The 13,608-nt window shown below is 39.4% G+C and overlaps 1 pseudogene; it reads left to right on the forward strand.

The window, feature by feature from the left end:
• LOC132649925 (COP9 signalosome complex subunit 5-like) overlaps positions 1-11,793 on the forward strand; it is a 136,279-nt pseudogene extending 124,486 nt beyond the window's left edge.
• The last annotated feature ends 1,815 nt before the right edge of the window (positions 11,794-13,608 follow it).

The following is a 13,608-nucleotide window of genomic DNA, read 5'->3' on the forward strand; positions in this document are numbered from 1 at the left end:
ATGGACAAAGGTAGGAGTAAGAACTCACCCAACAAAAATCAAGACACCATGGCCCCACCAGCAACCCCCAAGCTGTCATTGAGTAGCAAGTTGTTCAGTTTCCATTTATGTACAGGCTTTTTGCTGTTTCTCTTGTTGGTGAGGTCCAGCTTTAAACCATGATGGTCAGATAGGATACAAAGGATTATTTCAATCTTCTTGTATCTGCTGAAGCTTGCTTTGTGACAAACTACATGGTCTATTTTGGAGAATGTTCCATGAGGTGCTGAAAAGGTATACTCTTGGTTTTGGGTGCAAAGTTCTGTAGACATCTATTAGGTCCATTTGATTTAGGGCCTCTGTAAGTGCCCTTTTTTTCCTGTTTTACTTGTGAATGGATGACCTGTCCCTTGGTGAAAGCAGAGCGTTGAAGTCTCCCACTATTAAGGCTTCCAATCAATGTGTGATTTCAGCTTTAATAATGTTTCTTTTACAGATGTAGGTGGTCTTTTATTTGGGGCTTAGATGTTCAAAATTGTGATGTTCTCCTGTTGGAATTTTCCCTGATGAGAAGGAAGTGCCCCTCCTCATCTTTTTTTATTAATTTTGGTTGAAAGCCTATTTTATTAGATATTGGGATCGCTCCCTCAGCTTGTTTTCTGGGTCCATTTGCTTGATAAACATTTTTCCAGCCCTTTACTCTAAGGTAGTGTTTACCTTTTTTGCATAGGTGTGTTTCTTGGATGCAGCAGAATTCTGGATCCTGTTTGCACAACTGTTCTATTAGTCTGTGTCTTTTTATTGGAGAGTTGAGTCCATTGATATTGATAGATAATAGTGACCAATGACCGATAGTTCCTTTTACTGTAGAGTTGGTGGTCTTACTATGATTCATTGCAGGTTTTTTTTTCTTTTAATTTTTTTGGGAAATTATCTGTACACTATTTTTTCTTTAGTGTAGTTGTTTTCATTGGATTGGAGTTTTCCTTCTAATATCTTCTTTCGGGCTGGGTAGCTGTGTAGATATTGCTTCAATTTAGTTTTATCATGGAATATTTTGATTTCTCCATCTATGTTGATTGAAAGCTTTGCTGGGTATAGTAGTCTGAGTTGACATCTGTGTTCCCTTAAAGACTGAATGATTTCTGTCCAGACCCTTTTGGCTTTCATAGTTTCTGATGAGAAGTCTGGTGTGATTCTGATTGGTCTACCTTCATATGTCACTTGGCCTTTTTCCCTTTGTTTTGTAGGTTTAGTGATTTGACTATGATGTGACACGAAGTATTTCTTTTCTGGTCTAGTCTATTTGGTGTTCTGTAGGCTTCTTGTATGTTTATGGACATCTCTTTCTTTAAGTTGGGAAATTTTTCTTCTATTATTTTCTTAAAAATATTTTCCAGTTCTTGGAGCATGGAGTCTTCTTTTTCATCTATTCCTATTATTCTTAGGTTTCATCTCAGCAATTAAAAACAATCCTACTCAACAATTAAAAACAAGGAAATTATGAAATTTGCAGGCAAATTTTGGGACCTAGAAACGATCATCCTGAGCGAGGTATCCCAAAAGCAGAAAGACACACATGGTATATACTCACTTATATAGACCTATAAGATAGGATAAATATCCTGAAATCTTTACACCTAAAGAAGATAAACAAGAAAGAAGACCAAGGGTTAGATGATCAATCCTCACTTAGAAAGACAAATGGGATGGACCTTGGATGTAGGAGACAACAAATAACAGGACAGGAACCTACCACAGAGGGCCTCTGAAACACTCTACCTAGCAGTGTATCAAAGCAGATATTAAGACTCATAACTAAAATTTGGGCAGAGTGCAGGGAATCATATGAAATTAGGGGGAGTTAGTAAGACCTGGAGAGGACAGGAGCTCCACAAGGACCATATATATCTGGGCACAGGCGTCTTTCATGAGACTGTTTCTCCAACCAAGAACCACGTATGCATATAACCTAGAACCCCAGTTCAGATATAGCTCATGGTAGCTCAGTATCCAAGTGGATTCTATATTAAGGGGAACAGGGGCTATTTCTGACATGAACTCAATGGTGAGCTCTTCACACACACACACACACACACACGCAAGGGAGCAGCAACCTTGCTAGGTCACAGTAGGGGACATTGCAGCCAGTCCTGAAGAGACCTGATAAACTAGGGTCAGATGGAAGGGGAGGAGGTCCTCCCCTATCAGTGGATTTGGAAAAGAGCATGGAGGAGATGAGGGAGGGGGGGGTGGGAATGGGAGGGAATAAGGACGGGGTCTACGGCTGAAATACAAAGTAAATAACCTGTGATTAATATAAAAAATTTAAAAATTTTAAAAAATAATAAAATTTAAAAAAGAAACTTAGAAAACAAGAAGTTAAACACCAGCACATCAAATGATCCGATACGCTCAGGATGCGAGGCTAAGCACTGCACTCAGGGTCAGCCGCTTTGGACCCAGAGAAGAGCATGTCTGATTGCATGCGGGTTGATGCCCCAGGTCCCGCCTCTGAGAAAAAGGTATCGGACGGGTCCGATGCTCTTTGGGTGGATGACACCTAAATGAACATCTGTACAAAGTCCCAATTTATTTCTAATATCAGAGATCAGAACTCTACTCTTGCCTGATGCGTCTAAAACAAAAAGGGGGAACTGTAGAGAGCTGCAGAATGCTATGCCTTAAAGATGGAGCTGGTTTCTGCCTTCCACCTTCCCGATGGTGAGTGCTCTCTGTCATGAACAACTCCACATTTGGCTAAGGCCGAGGATCTGGCTTGCTTCCATGTATGTGGACCTATCTGCATTGCCCCCGTGGCACGCCTGGGTTGGCTACCCAGAGGCTATTTAAGCTGTGGGCTGGCTTTCCCCGGGGTCCGAGGATTGTTCAATGTTCCTGAATAAACTGCATTGAAAAAAAAATAAAATAAAAAAAATAAAAAACAAAAAAACAAAAAAAAAAAAAAAAAAACACAGAGATGTTCTTTCACACAGTGTGGAGAAATTTATCTCAACACTAGAGAGCATTTTCTTAATTAGTTATTGATATGGGATGTCCATTTCCATTGTGGGTTTCACCAAACTTGGGCTGGTGGCCCTGGGTTCTAAAAGAAAGCTGAGGAGCAAGCCATGATGAGCAAGCCAGTAAACAGAGTCCTTCGGGCCCTCTGCATCAGGCCTTGTCTCTAGGTTTCTGCCCAGTTTAAGTTCCTGCCTTGGCTTCACTCATTGGATTGTACCTAGGGATATGTATGACGAATAAAGCCTTTGCCTCAAGTTGAAAAAAAAAAATGGATTTCAAAGCTAAACAGAGAATTCTCTGTAGAGGAATATCGAATGGCAGAGAAACACTTAAATCCTCAGCCTCATTATCCATCAGGGAAATGCAAATCAAAATGACCCTGAGATTTCACCTACACCCATCAGAATGGCCAAGACCATAAATTCAAGTGACAACACATGCTGGAGAGGCTGTGAAGAAAGGGGAACCCTCCTCCACTTCCATTGGGAATGTAAACCTGTACAACCTCTCTGGAAATTCAATCTGGCACATTCTCAGACAACTAGGAATAACTCTTCCTCAAGATCCATCCATACCACTCCTAGGCGTGTATCCAAAATACACTCAACTATACAACAAGAACATTTGCTCAACAATGTTCCTAGAAGCTCTATTCATAATAGCCACAATCTGGAAATGACGTAGGTGTCCCTCAATGGAGGAATAGATACAGAAATTGTGGTACATTTGCACAACGGAATACTACACATCTATTAAAAACAAGGAAATCATGAAATTTTCAGGCAAATGGTGGGAACTATAAAAGACCATCTTGAGTGAAGTAACCCAAAGAAAAAAATATACTCTATACAATGTTATTTTTAATTTTTTTAATTTTTTTAATTAATTTATTTTTAATTAATTACAGTTTATTCAATTTGTATCCCACCTGCAGCCCCTACTTTGTCCTCGTCTAATCCCACCCTCGTTCCCTTATCTCCTCCCATTCCCCTCCACAAGTTCACTGATAGTGGAAAGCATCCTCCCCTTCCATCTGACCCTAGCATATCAGGTCTCATCAGGAGTGGCTGCATTGTCTTCCTCTGTGGCATAGTAAGGCTGCTCCCCACTCAAGGGAAGAGCCGGGTGAGTTCATGTCAGAGACAGTCCCTGTTCCAGTTACTAGGGAACCACTTGAATAATGAGGTTCCATGGATTACATATCTGCAGGAGTTCTAGGTTATCCCCATGAATGGGCCCAGGTTGGAGCATCAGTCTTGGAAAAGACCCTTTTGCCCAGATCCTTCAGTTCTGCTGCTCTCTTTGTGGAGTTTCTGTCCCCTCCTACCACCGAGGTCCTTCATCTCCCCCTTCTTTCACAAGACACTCTGCACTCTGCCCAAAGTTTGGCCAGCAGTCTCAGCATCTGCTTTGATACCCTGCTGGGTAGAGTCCTTCAGAGGTCCCTTGTGGTAGGCTCCTGTCCTGTTCCCTACACTCTCCCTCTTCTGACGTCCATCTTGTTTGCCTTTCTGAGTGATTATTAATGATTTTATCCAGGGTCCTCCTTCTTGCTTAGCTTCTTTGGGTGTACAGATTTTAGTATGTTTATCCTATATTCTAAGTCTAATATCCACTTTTAAGTTAGTGAAAAAATTTATTTATATGTTTTTAGTTTGCATTTTCTGAATCAGCAGAGCCTAACCCCTCTTCTAGAGCCTGTTTCCATTCCCCTCTTAGAAAGTTTCTTTAACTGAATTGTCTCTCCAGGGAGTGTAAGGGATGACTTACGATGTCATGTTCTCAACATGATTATTTTCATAAATTTCATAATTCTGCCTTGAACCTGGTGACTACATGCACCTTGTTGCAGCTATAAGTGACTTCCAAACTGAGGAGCACAGCTGTTTTCAGAAATCAAATTTACAAGCCAGTGATTTAAAAAAAATGAAGGGAAAGAAGGCACTCCATAAGCACTTTGTTAAATCACTTTTTTTCATGAAACTGTACACCAAGTCGTACTAGTTTTCTAAAATACCACTACAACAATTCACAGAAGTCAGAAATTTTAAAGTAGAGCTTAAAGGCTATTTAGCTCCTACACAAATGCCACAAATCCATGTATCTTTGGGACTGAATACAAGTCAAAAGATTTTTCATGGAGCTGCTTGTGTTAAGGAGAGTAAGAAAACTCACCAATGGATGCTGTCTAAACTGTCTCACTATTTTCAGGTGTTTTGTTTTGGTAGCAAAGCTGGCTTTAATTGGCATTATTCAATTTTCAAAGTATTTATTGAGTACTTACCGTGGCCTAGCACTGGATTAAAGATTTTCATGTCGTTTAATAATCATGGCAGTCCAGTACTGTACTTTCATTCCTATTCTGTAAATAGGGAAATAAACAAATGCATTCAGAAATTCACCTCATTATCATACTACAGTAATGAACTCAGGAGCACCAAACTGAAAATCACCTCTGAACAGTTAAACTGTTGACTGGCATTAGGAAACTGAAGTATCTAAACTTACCTACCTGTAAGATAAAAGTAAATCTAGCTATTGATGATGTTATGAAGATTAGATGAGGTAATTTATTTAAAGCTTCTAGATGAGCCATATGCAATGAGCCATAGTAGTGATTATCTTTCTCTCTTTTCCCTGTAAACAGAAGAGCCAAATTTTTAACTTATGTTTTGATTTCCAAGATGGTCTCTGTTCTTTCAGCTTGTGGTTGCAATTTAATTAATAAATCAATAAATTTAGGTCATAAAGTTAGAACTGAGAACATAATCAAAGCTATGATGATTACATGTTAATGGAGATAAAAAGGCCTATCGAGTTGATCATATTATTCCTTCACTTCAATAGGATATTAAAGTTTACTTTGTAATCTTCACTTTCCCTGGGGGCCAGAGATGATGATGACTCGTGAAGCTATTTCCCAGTGCTTGTAGATGCTGTTTTATTCCCCCCCAGCCCCCCATTCTACAGTCCTCTTCCATCACTACAGATCCCTTCAGTATTTATTTATTTTCATAAAAAATCTTTTGAAATTGTATATTATGTAAGAACCTTGATTGTACTGTGATTTTGTTTTATAGTCAGCATTACTTTAAATACTGCAAAATCTCAACATTGGCTCTACTGAAAATCGTGATGCGTGCCAGATCAGGAGTCAACCTGGAAGTGATGGGCTTGGTGCTTGGTAAAGAGGACAGTGGGACCATGATCATCATGGGCAGTTTTGTTTTGTCTGTAGAGGTCACTGAAACCAAAATAAATTCTCAGGCTGCCACATATGAGGAAATGGCTGCAAACACAGAAAATGACAAACAGGTAAAAATATGGTTTCTTAGAACTTAGTAACTCTTAAGAGTCTCAAGATGACTTTTGGGTTTCTGAGCTTAAAACTGTCCTTTTCACATTAAAATTTACAATTAAAATTGAATAATTTTCATGTAAAGTATTAAAAATCTTGTGAGGTTTATAGTACTAGGTTGGAGGAAGGAGTCCTTCTCAATTAAATTTTCATAGTCAGTGTCAGTTGTGTTTAAAATTGAAAAAAAAAAATATGTAGGCTTGGCATTCATGAGCCCAGAGTTCAATATCTCCAGAATCCCTCAACACTGGAAAAAAAAAATGAAGAAATTTAGGAATTAACTATTCCTGAGAAGAGTGAATCTAATTTTTTCAAAGTAATTTTATTTATATATTTATTTATTACAATTTATTCACTTTGTATCCCAGCTGCAGCCCCCTCTCTTGTCCCAGTCCCACCAACCTTCCCTCATCTCCTTCTATGTCCTTTCCCTACTCACCTGATAGGGGAGTAACTTCTCCCATTCTAACTGACCCTAGAGTATCAGGTCTCATCAAGGCTGACTGCATCATCTTCCTCTGTTGCCTGGCAAGGCTCCACCCACCAAGGGCATGTGATCAGAGAGCCTGCCACTGTGTTAATGTCAGAGACGGCCCCTGCACCCCTTGCTAGGGAACCCACTTGTATACTGAGCAGCCGATTGGCTTTCTCTAAACAGGGGTTCTAGGTCCTCTCTATGAATGGTCCATAGTTGGAGTATAGGTCTCTACAGTCCCCACTCAGCCAAGGAAGTTTGGCAATGTTTTCCTCCTTGTGGAGTTCCTGTCCCCTCCAGGTCTTTCTATCTCCCTCTTCTTTCTATCTCTTTTTCTTAATAATTCTGCCACTCTTCCCAAAATTAGGCTATGAGTTTAAGTTTCTCCTTCAATATCCAGGTAGGTAGAGTCTATCCGAGGTCCCTTGTGGACCTCCTGTCTTGTTCCTTCTACTACTTTCAAATCAATACTGTTTTCCCTTCTGAATGTGGATTAAGCATCTTCCCTAGGGTCCTCCTTGTTGTTAAGCTTCTTGAGGGCTATAGATTTAGTATGTTTATCCTATATTATATGGTTAATATCCGCTTATAAGTGAGTATATAACATTTGTGTCTTTCTGCTTCTGGGTTATCTCACTCGGGATGATCTTTCCTCGTTCCCATCATTAGCCTGCAAATTGTATGATTTCCTTGTTTGAATTACTGAGTACTGTTCCATTGTGTAAATGTACCACAATTTCGGCATCCATTACTTCATGAGAGACATCTAGGTTGTTTCCAGATTCTGGCTATTACGAATAGAGCTGCTACAAACGTGGTTGAGCAAATGTCGTTAGTGAGTGGTGGGGTATCTTTTGGATATATGCCTAGGAGTGGTATAGCTGGATCTTGAGGTACCATTATTCCTAAATTTTGGCAGAAGCACCAGATTGATTTCCAAAGTGATTGTACTAGGTTACATTCCCACCAACAGTGGAGGAGGGTTCCACTTTCTCCATATCCTCTCCAGCATGCATCATTCCTTAAGCTTTTTATCTTAGCCATTCTGATGAGTGTGAGGTGAAATCTAATGGACTAGGCTATTTTTCTTCCTTAAGTTACTTATATACTTACACAGAACAAGATCAAGATTTTTTGTTCAATTTTTTAAGTATGTTGTATGTGATATGCATCTATGTGCAGATATGTTTTATAATCTACAGCATATTCCTGTGAAGGTATATCAGATGTTAGTGATAATGTCTGGGCTGAGAAAGAGAGAGATGAGGGAAAAGGTACAGAAAGAGAGTGGATAGCCTTGATCTGGTACCTTGATAATTTTACACTGCATGCATGTGTGTCTTTTCAGAAATTCTTTAGCTTCAAAGAAGCATGTGCTTCACACTGCTACTAGACCACAGTGCTTCATAAAACCTGTAAATGACAATATCTGAGATTCTACCACACCTCAAGCAAGCTTTTTCTTTCATGTATTAAGGTGGCCACCTTGAAAATGCAGTTAGCTTATACCAGAGCTACCCAGGTTAAAGCTCTTGGCTCTCTGGGATTGATGTTAGTAGGCAGATGCTTAACTTGCACTCCCAGTAACCATTCATGGCAGTGGTGGTACGTGCATTAAAAAAACAAAACAAAACAAAACAAAACAAAAAGTGTCTCTGCTTTAGCAAAGAACTAAAGAACTCTAGTTTGATTCTTATCACCCATATGAAGGCTTACAACCTAGATCCAGGGTATCTGAAACCTTTCTCTGACCTCCAAGGACACGATATAAGACATATATTCAAGGAGTCATACATAAGGTAAAAATAAATAAGCGAATGAATGAATGAGGGTCTCATGTGTTTCAGGTTGGTCATTACCTCCTGAAATTGAACTCCTGATTCTCCTATTATGTGCTTAGCATACTAGGACTATAAGTGTAGAGTACCACATTCTTTTTAGCATTTTTTTATTTCAGTTTTAATTTTTGTTGTTTGTCTTCCTTCTTGTACGTTTGTATCAGGAGCTGGGGGAGAGACATACAAATGCTATGACCCATGTACGTAGGTGAGAAGACAGCTTGTTGGGGTCCATTCTCTCCCTCCACCATGTCGGTCTCAGGGACCAAATTCAGGTCCTCAGGCTTGACAGTAGGCACGTTTACCCATAGGACCATCCTAGTGGCTCCACTTATTTTTGTTTCATTTTACTTTTTGTTTTTATGGTGTCAGGGTTTCATATGCTATTTAAGAGTTCTCTCTACCATGAAGCTATATCCTCAGTCCTCTAGCTTCAGTAAATATTTAAAAATTTGTATCTTTATGAGTGTTTGCATGTTATCTTTGTGCACCACACATGTGCTTGGTGCCTGTAGGGTCCAGAAGTAGCAGTGGGATACCCTGGAATTGGAGTTAGATGTGAGTGCTGGGAACCAAACCCATGTCCTTCTGCCAGAGCAGCAACTACCCTTAACTTCTGAGGTATCCCTCCAACCTATATAAGTTTTGTATGGGTTTAATTTTGTTTTGTTTTGTTACTGTTTTTGGCACAGAGTCTCTCTGTTATGTAGCTCTGTCTATCCTAGAACTGGATATGTTGACCAGGCTGTCCTTGAACTCCCAGACAGCCTCTGCCTGAGTGTTCAGGTTAATGCCATATACCACCACACCAAGCTTGTTTTATGTTTCTGTGTGTGTGTGTGTGTGTGTGTGTGTGTGTGTGTGTGTTTTAAGTTGTTCAGAAAGATTTGCTAAAGAAAGAATACTGAAAAATTAAAACACTGTGATAAAGGCTTAAGCTCTGGTGTCTTAACCCTCTTGCACCTCACACTTCACTCCTGTGATAAGAAGTTAAATCATAGAACCCATGTCATCTTCTTTGCTCTGCATAGGCATTTAATCAGGGTGAACTGAATTGGAGAAGCAGAAATGGCTAGAACCTGTCTTCTTCTATGTCCAGGGTGCTTTAGATGCAATCTGGATTTTATTAGGAGGAAACTAATAGTTGTTCATCTATTAAAGTATTTGGGTAAGGGAGGGAAGATTCTCAGTTGATTTGTTTGTTTCAAAAATATGTCCTTGTTGAGTAGCATGCACAGCTTAAATAATAATAATAAATACCCTTTGATGATATGGTAACTAAATCTAATCTGTAAAATAACTGAATATTCCCATTTTATTGAACTTTTCTGGTTATTTTGGTTATCTTTTTCAGATGGTTTGCTAGTTTAGTTTACAAATATATAGTGCTATATTTACTTGCTTGTTTTGGGTTTCTGATCTTGACTCACTAGAACATATGGTTTATGTTGACCAATATTAAGCATATATCTCTTCTAGATTAACCCAACCAGAACAATATCTGCAGGAAAAGTGAATCTTGATACCCTTTGGACATATCCAAAGGAAATTTGGATGGAGAAGATAAGCAGGACATTCACAGTCTCAGGTAGTTTATACTAGCCATGAAATTACTTACCTGTGAAGCACTGGGAGTAGAGATGTGAGTCACCACAGGAGTGGCATGTGTTCATGAGTACAAGCACTGGTGTGCAGGTCAGAAGACAGCCTTTGGTGCCAGTCTTCTCCTTCCTCCTTGTTTGAGGCAGGTTCTTTTAGTTTTCACTGCAAATGAGCTACCAGCCACCAAGCTTATACAGCTGGCTTCTGTGGAATCTGTCTCCAGCTCCCCCGACTATAAATATTAACTAGCCCTTCTTTGTGTGGGTTTTGGGATCCAAATTTAGCTTCTCATATTTTTATACAATCTTTTTTTTTAAAGTTCTAAGGGATAGAGGCAAGCTATATGTCCATCCTGTTTGATATTTTTTTAGTGTAGAAAACTTTTCAAATACAAAATTGCAAACTGCCACAGTTCAAATAAAAAGATAACATAGTTGTTATATATTAATCTTGGCAGACAAAGGGTTTTATCCGGGCACAGGGTCTTTTCTGAGACTGACACTCAAACAAGGACCGTCCATGGATATAACCTAGAACTTCTGCTCGGATGTGGCCCATGGTAGCTCAGTAACCAAGTAGTTTTCCAAAGTAAGGGGAACAAGGACTATTTCTAACAGGATCTCAAGGGTAGGCTCTTTGACCTCCACCCCCCCAGGGGAGGAGCAGTCCTGTTAGACCACAGAGGAGGACTGTGCAGCCTGCCCTGAACATACCTGATAAAACAGGCTCAAATGAAAGGGGAGGAGGTCCTCCCTTATCAGTAGACTTGGAAAGGGGCAGGGAGGAGACCAGGGAGGGAGTGTGGGGTTGGGGAGGAAATGAGGAGCGAGATACAGCTGGGACACAGAGTTAACAAAATGTAACTCAAAAGAAAAATTAAAATTAAAAAAAAGAGAAATGCTTGTGAGACCTTTGCAGCTTGACAAGTACTAGAGAAATAAGCTAAATCCATCTCTTTCCATGAAGGGAGCCTGTAGTCAGCAATCGATATTACTAGCATATGTAAACATCACCTAAACACAAGAGAATTTAAGCCATATGCCAAATCCTACCTAGAGAAACTAATGGCTTTGGAGGTGAGTAGGAGGAATGTTTTTTCCTTCTTGGATTTGTTATTTGCTTTGGTTTTACTTTTAAGATATAATCACACTCTGTATAGCCCATGCTTTCCTGGAGCTGAATACATGCTGTCCTCACAACTGTCAGTAGTCCTTTTGTCTCTGCCTCCCAAGTACTGAAATTGACATGTATGAGCCACCAGGCCCAGCTGTTATTAAAATATTGATGCTTACTAATTGGTTTTCCAGATTTTCATCCCATCCATAATAAGCTATAGAATATGCTAAGGGGATTTTCTTTCCTTCTCTCTTTCTTTCCTTCTTTCCTTTCCTTCTTTCTTTCTTCTTTGTCTTTCTTTCTTCCTTTCTGGCTACAAATCTCCTGATGAAGAACGTTCTGAGTATCAGACTATACCACTTAATAAAATAGAAGACTTTTTTGTGCACTGCAAACAGTGAGTAGTCGACCAGACATCAGGGCCAAGGATGTAACAGAACAGCAGAATACATGCCTGTCACTCCCATGGCCTTGGGTTCAACCCCAGCACCAAAAACTCAGAAATGATTTAGTCAAAGATTTTTTTAACACATAAGAAAACTCAGACAGAATGCATTTGATAATATATAGTACCTTTGAAATAGTAGTAAAAATTGATTTAGGATAATAGTCAAATTATTTAGGTAATAATTACTCTTTTATTTATGTTTATTCCTCAGTAATTATATTAATATAGCTCATATCTTTCACATAAACATGAACATTTTTTATTGCACAGGATACTGTGTCCACAAAAAATTAACAGTGGAGACAAATACTACAGGTCTACAGTAACATGTTTGCTGACCTTCAAATACACAATTTTGGGATGGCAAGGTGGTTCAGTGAATAAAGGTCCTTGATGCCAAGGCTGAAAACCTAAGATCATTGTTCATGTGCTAACCTGATTTCCACCCTGGAGCATACAACAACCTAAGATCAATCCCCAGGACCATACAAGAGAAAGAATTAATTCCTGCCTGTTGTACTCTGACTTCCATATAGTATATTCATCCACATGGTACTCATACACACACAATACATAAATGTAAGGTTTAGGTTTGGGGGGTTTAATTTTTTTGACAGTGTTTCTCTGTGTAGCCTTGGCTGTCCTGGACTCACTTTGTAGATCAGGATTTCCTCCAACTCAAATAGATCCACCTGCCTATCCCTCCCATGTACTGGGATTGAAGGAGTACACCACCATGCCTGACAGCCATAGCAATTTTTAAAAGCTTCTTTTATTTATTTGTTTGTAAGTGTGTATGTGTTTGTGTACATGTATGTGGGCTCAGGCACTGTGGTCAGAAGAAAATATGAAAGTGTCAAGTTTCCTTCTTCCATCAAGCAAGTCCTGGGAATCCAACTCAGGACAAAACAAGTATCTTTTGTCTTTGCTCTTACTTGGTTTACAGCTTTTTGTTAGCTTCCATTATTGTGGCAAAATACCTGAGATAATGAGTTTATAAGAAAGAAAGTTTTATTTTTGCTCAAAGTGTCAGGTTTTATTCTTCATTCAGATTGGTCCAGTTGTTTCTAACCCAGTATACATGCTGAGAGTGTCTTAAAATGAAACGCTCTTATTTGTTGGTGGCTGGGAAGCATAGTCAGTTAAAAACACTTTAAGGAAGCTGGTGTGCCTAGTCACCTCACTTCCTTCCACTACATCCCACTGCCTAAAGTTTCTACCACTCTCACTATGTTAGTATAGTATAGTAAGTACAATATCTATATATGTACTTCTTTCTCAGTCACCTGACCTTAGTTGAACTTTGTTTCTCATCTGCTCTCACACCAGAGATGATGGTGAACCAGAGATGTGGTAGAGCACAACACCATCCCTTTTCATGCTTGTGCAGCACAACTGAGTTGTTGGCCTACCTTCATGATCACAGAGTTTTGCCTTCTGGCCTCTATGGCCTATGATTGCTATGTGGATATTTGTAGCCCCCTGTATTATTTAACACTGATATCTAGGAGAGTCTGCATTCAATTAGTGACAGTTTCTAGTTGCTCTTTTCCATACGCTCATCACCTTTTGCTTGACATAGTGTGGGCCTAAAGTAATCACCCACTTCTGCTGTGATGACCTTTCTTGATCAGGCCAGCTCTCAACACAACAGTGTTTTTCCTTTTCAAAGCAGTGCCAACCAGTTTAGAGTTGCCCATAGGGCAAAATTGTGCTTTTCTCAAAAAGCAAACTGAAACTCTGTGTAGAGGAATTTTAATTCAGAACA

This window comes from Meriones unguiculatus, chromosome X, assembly GCF_030254825.1.
Source record: "Meriones unguiculatus strain TT.TT164.6M chromosome X, Bangor_MerUng_6.1, whole genome shotgun sequence".
NCBI lineage: Eukaryota > Metazoa > Chordata > Mammalia > Rodentia > Muridae > Meriones > Meriones unguiculatus.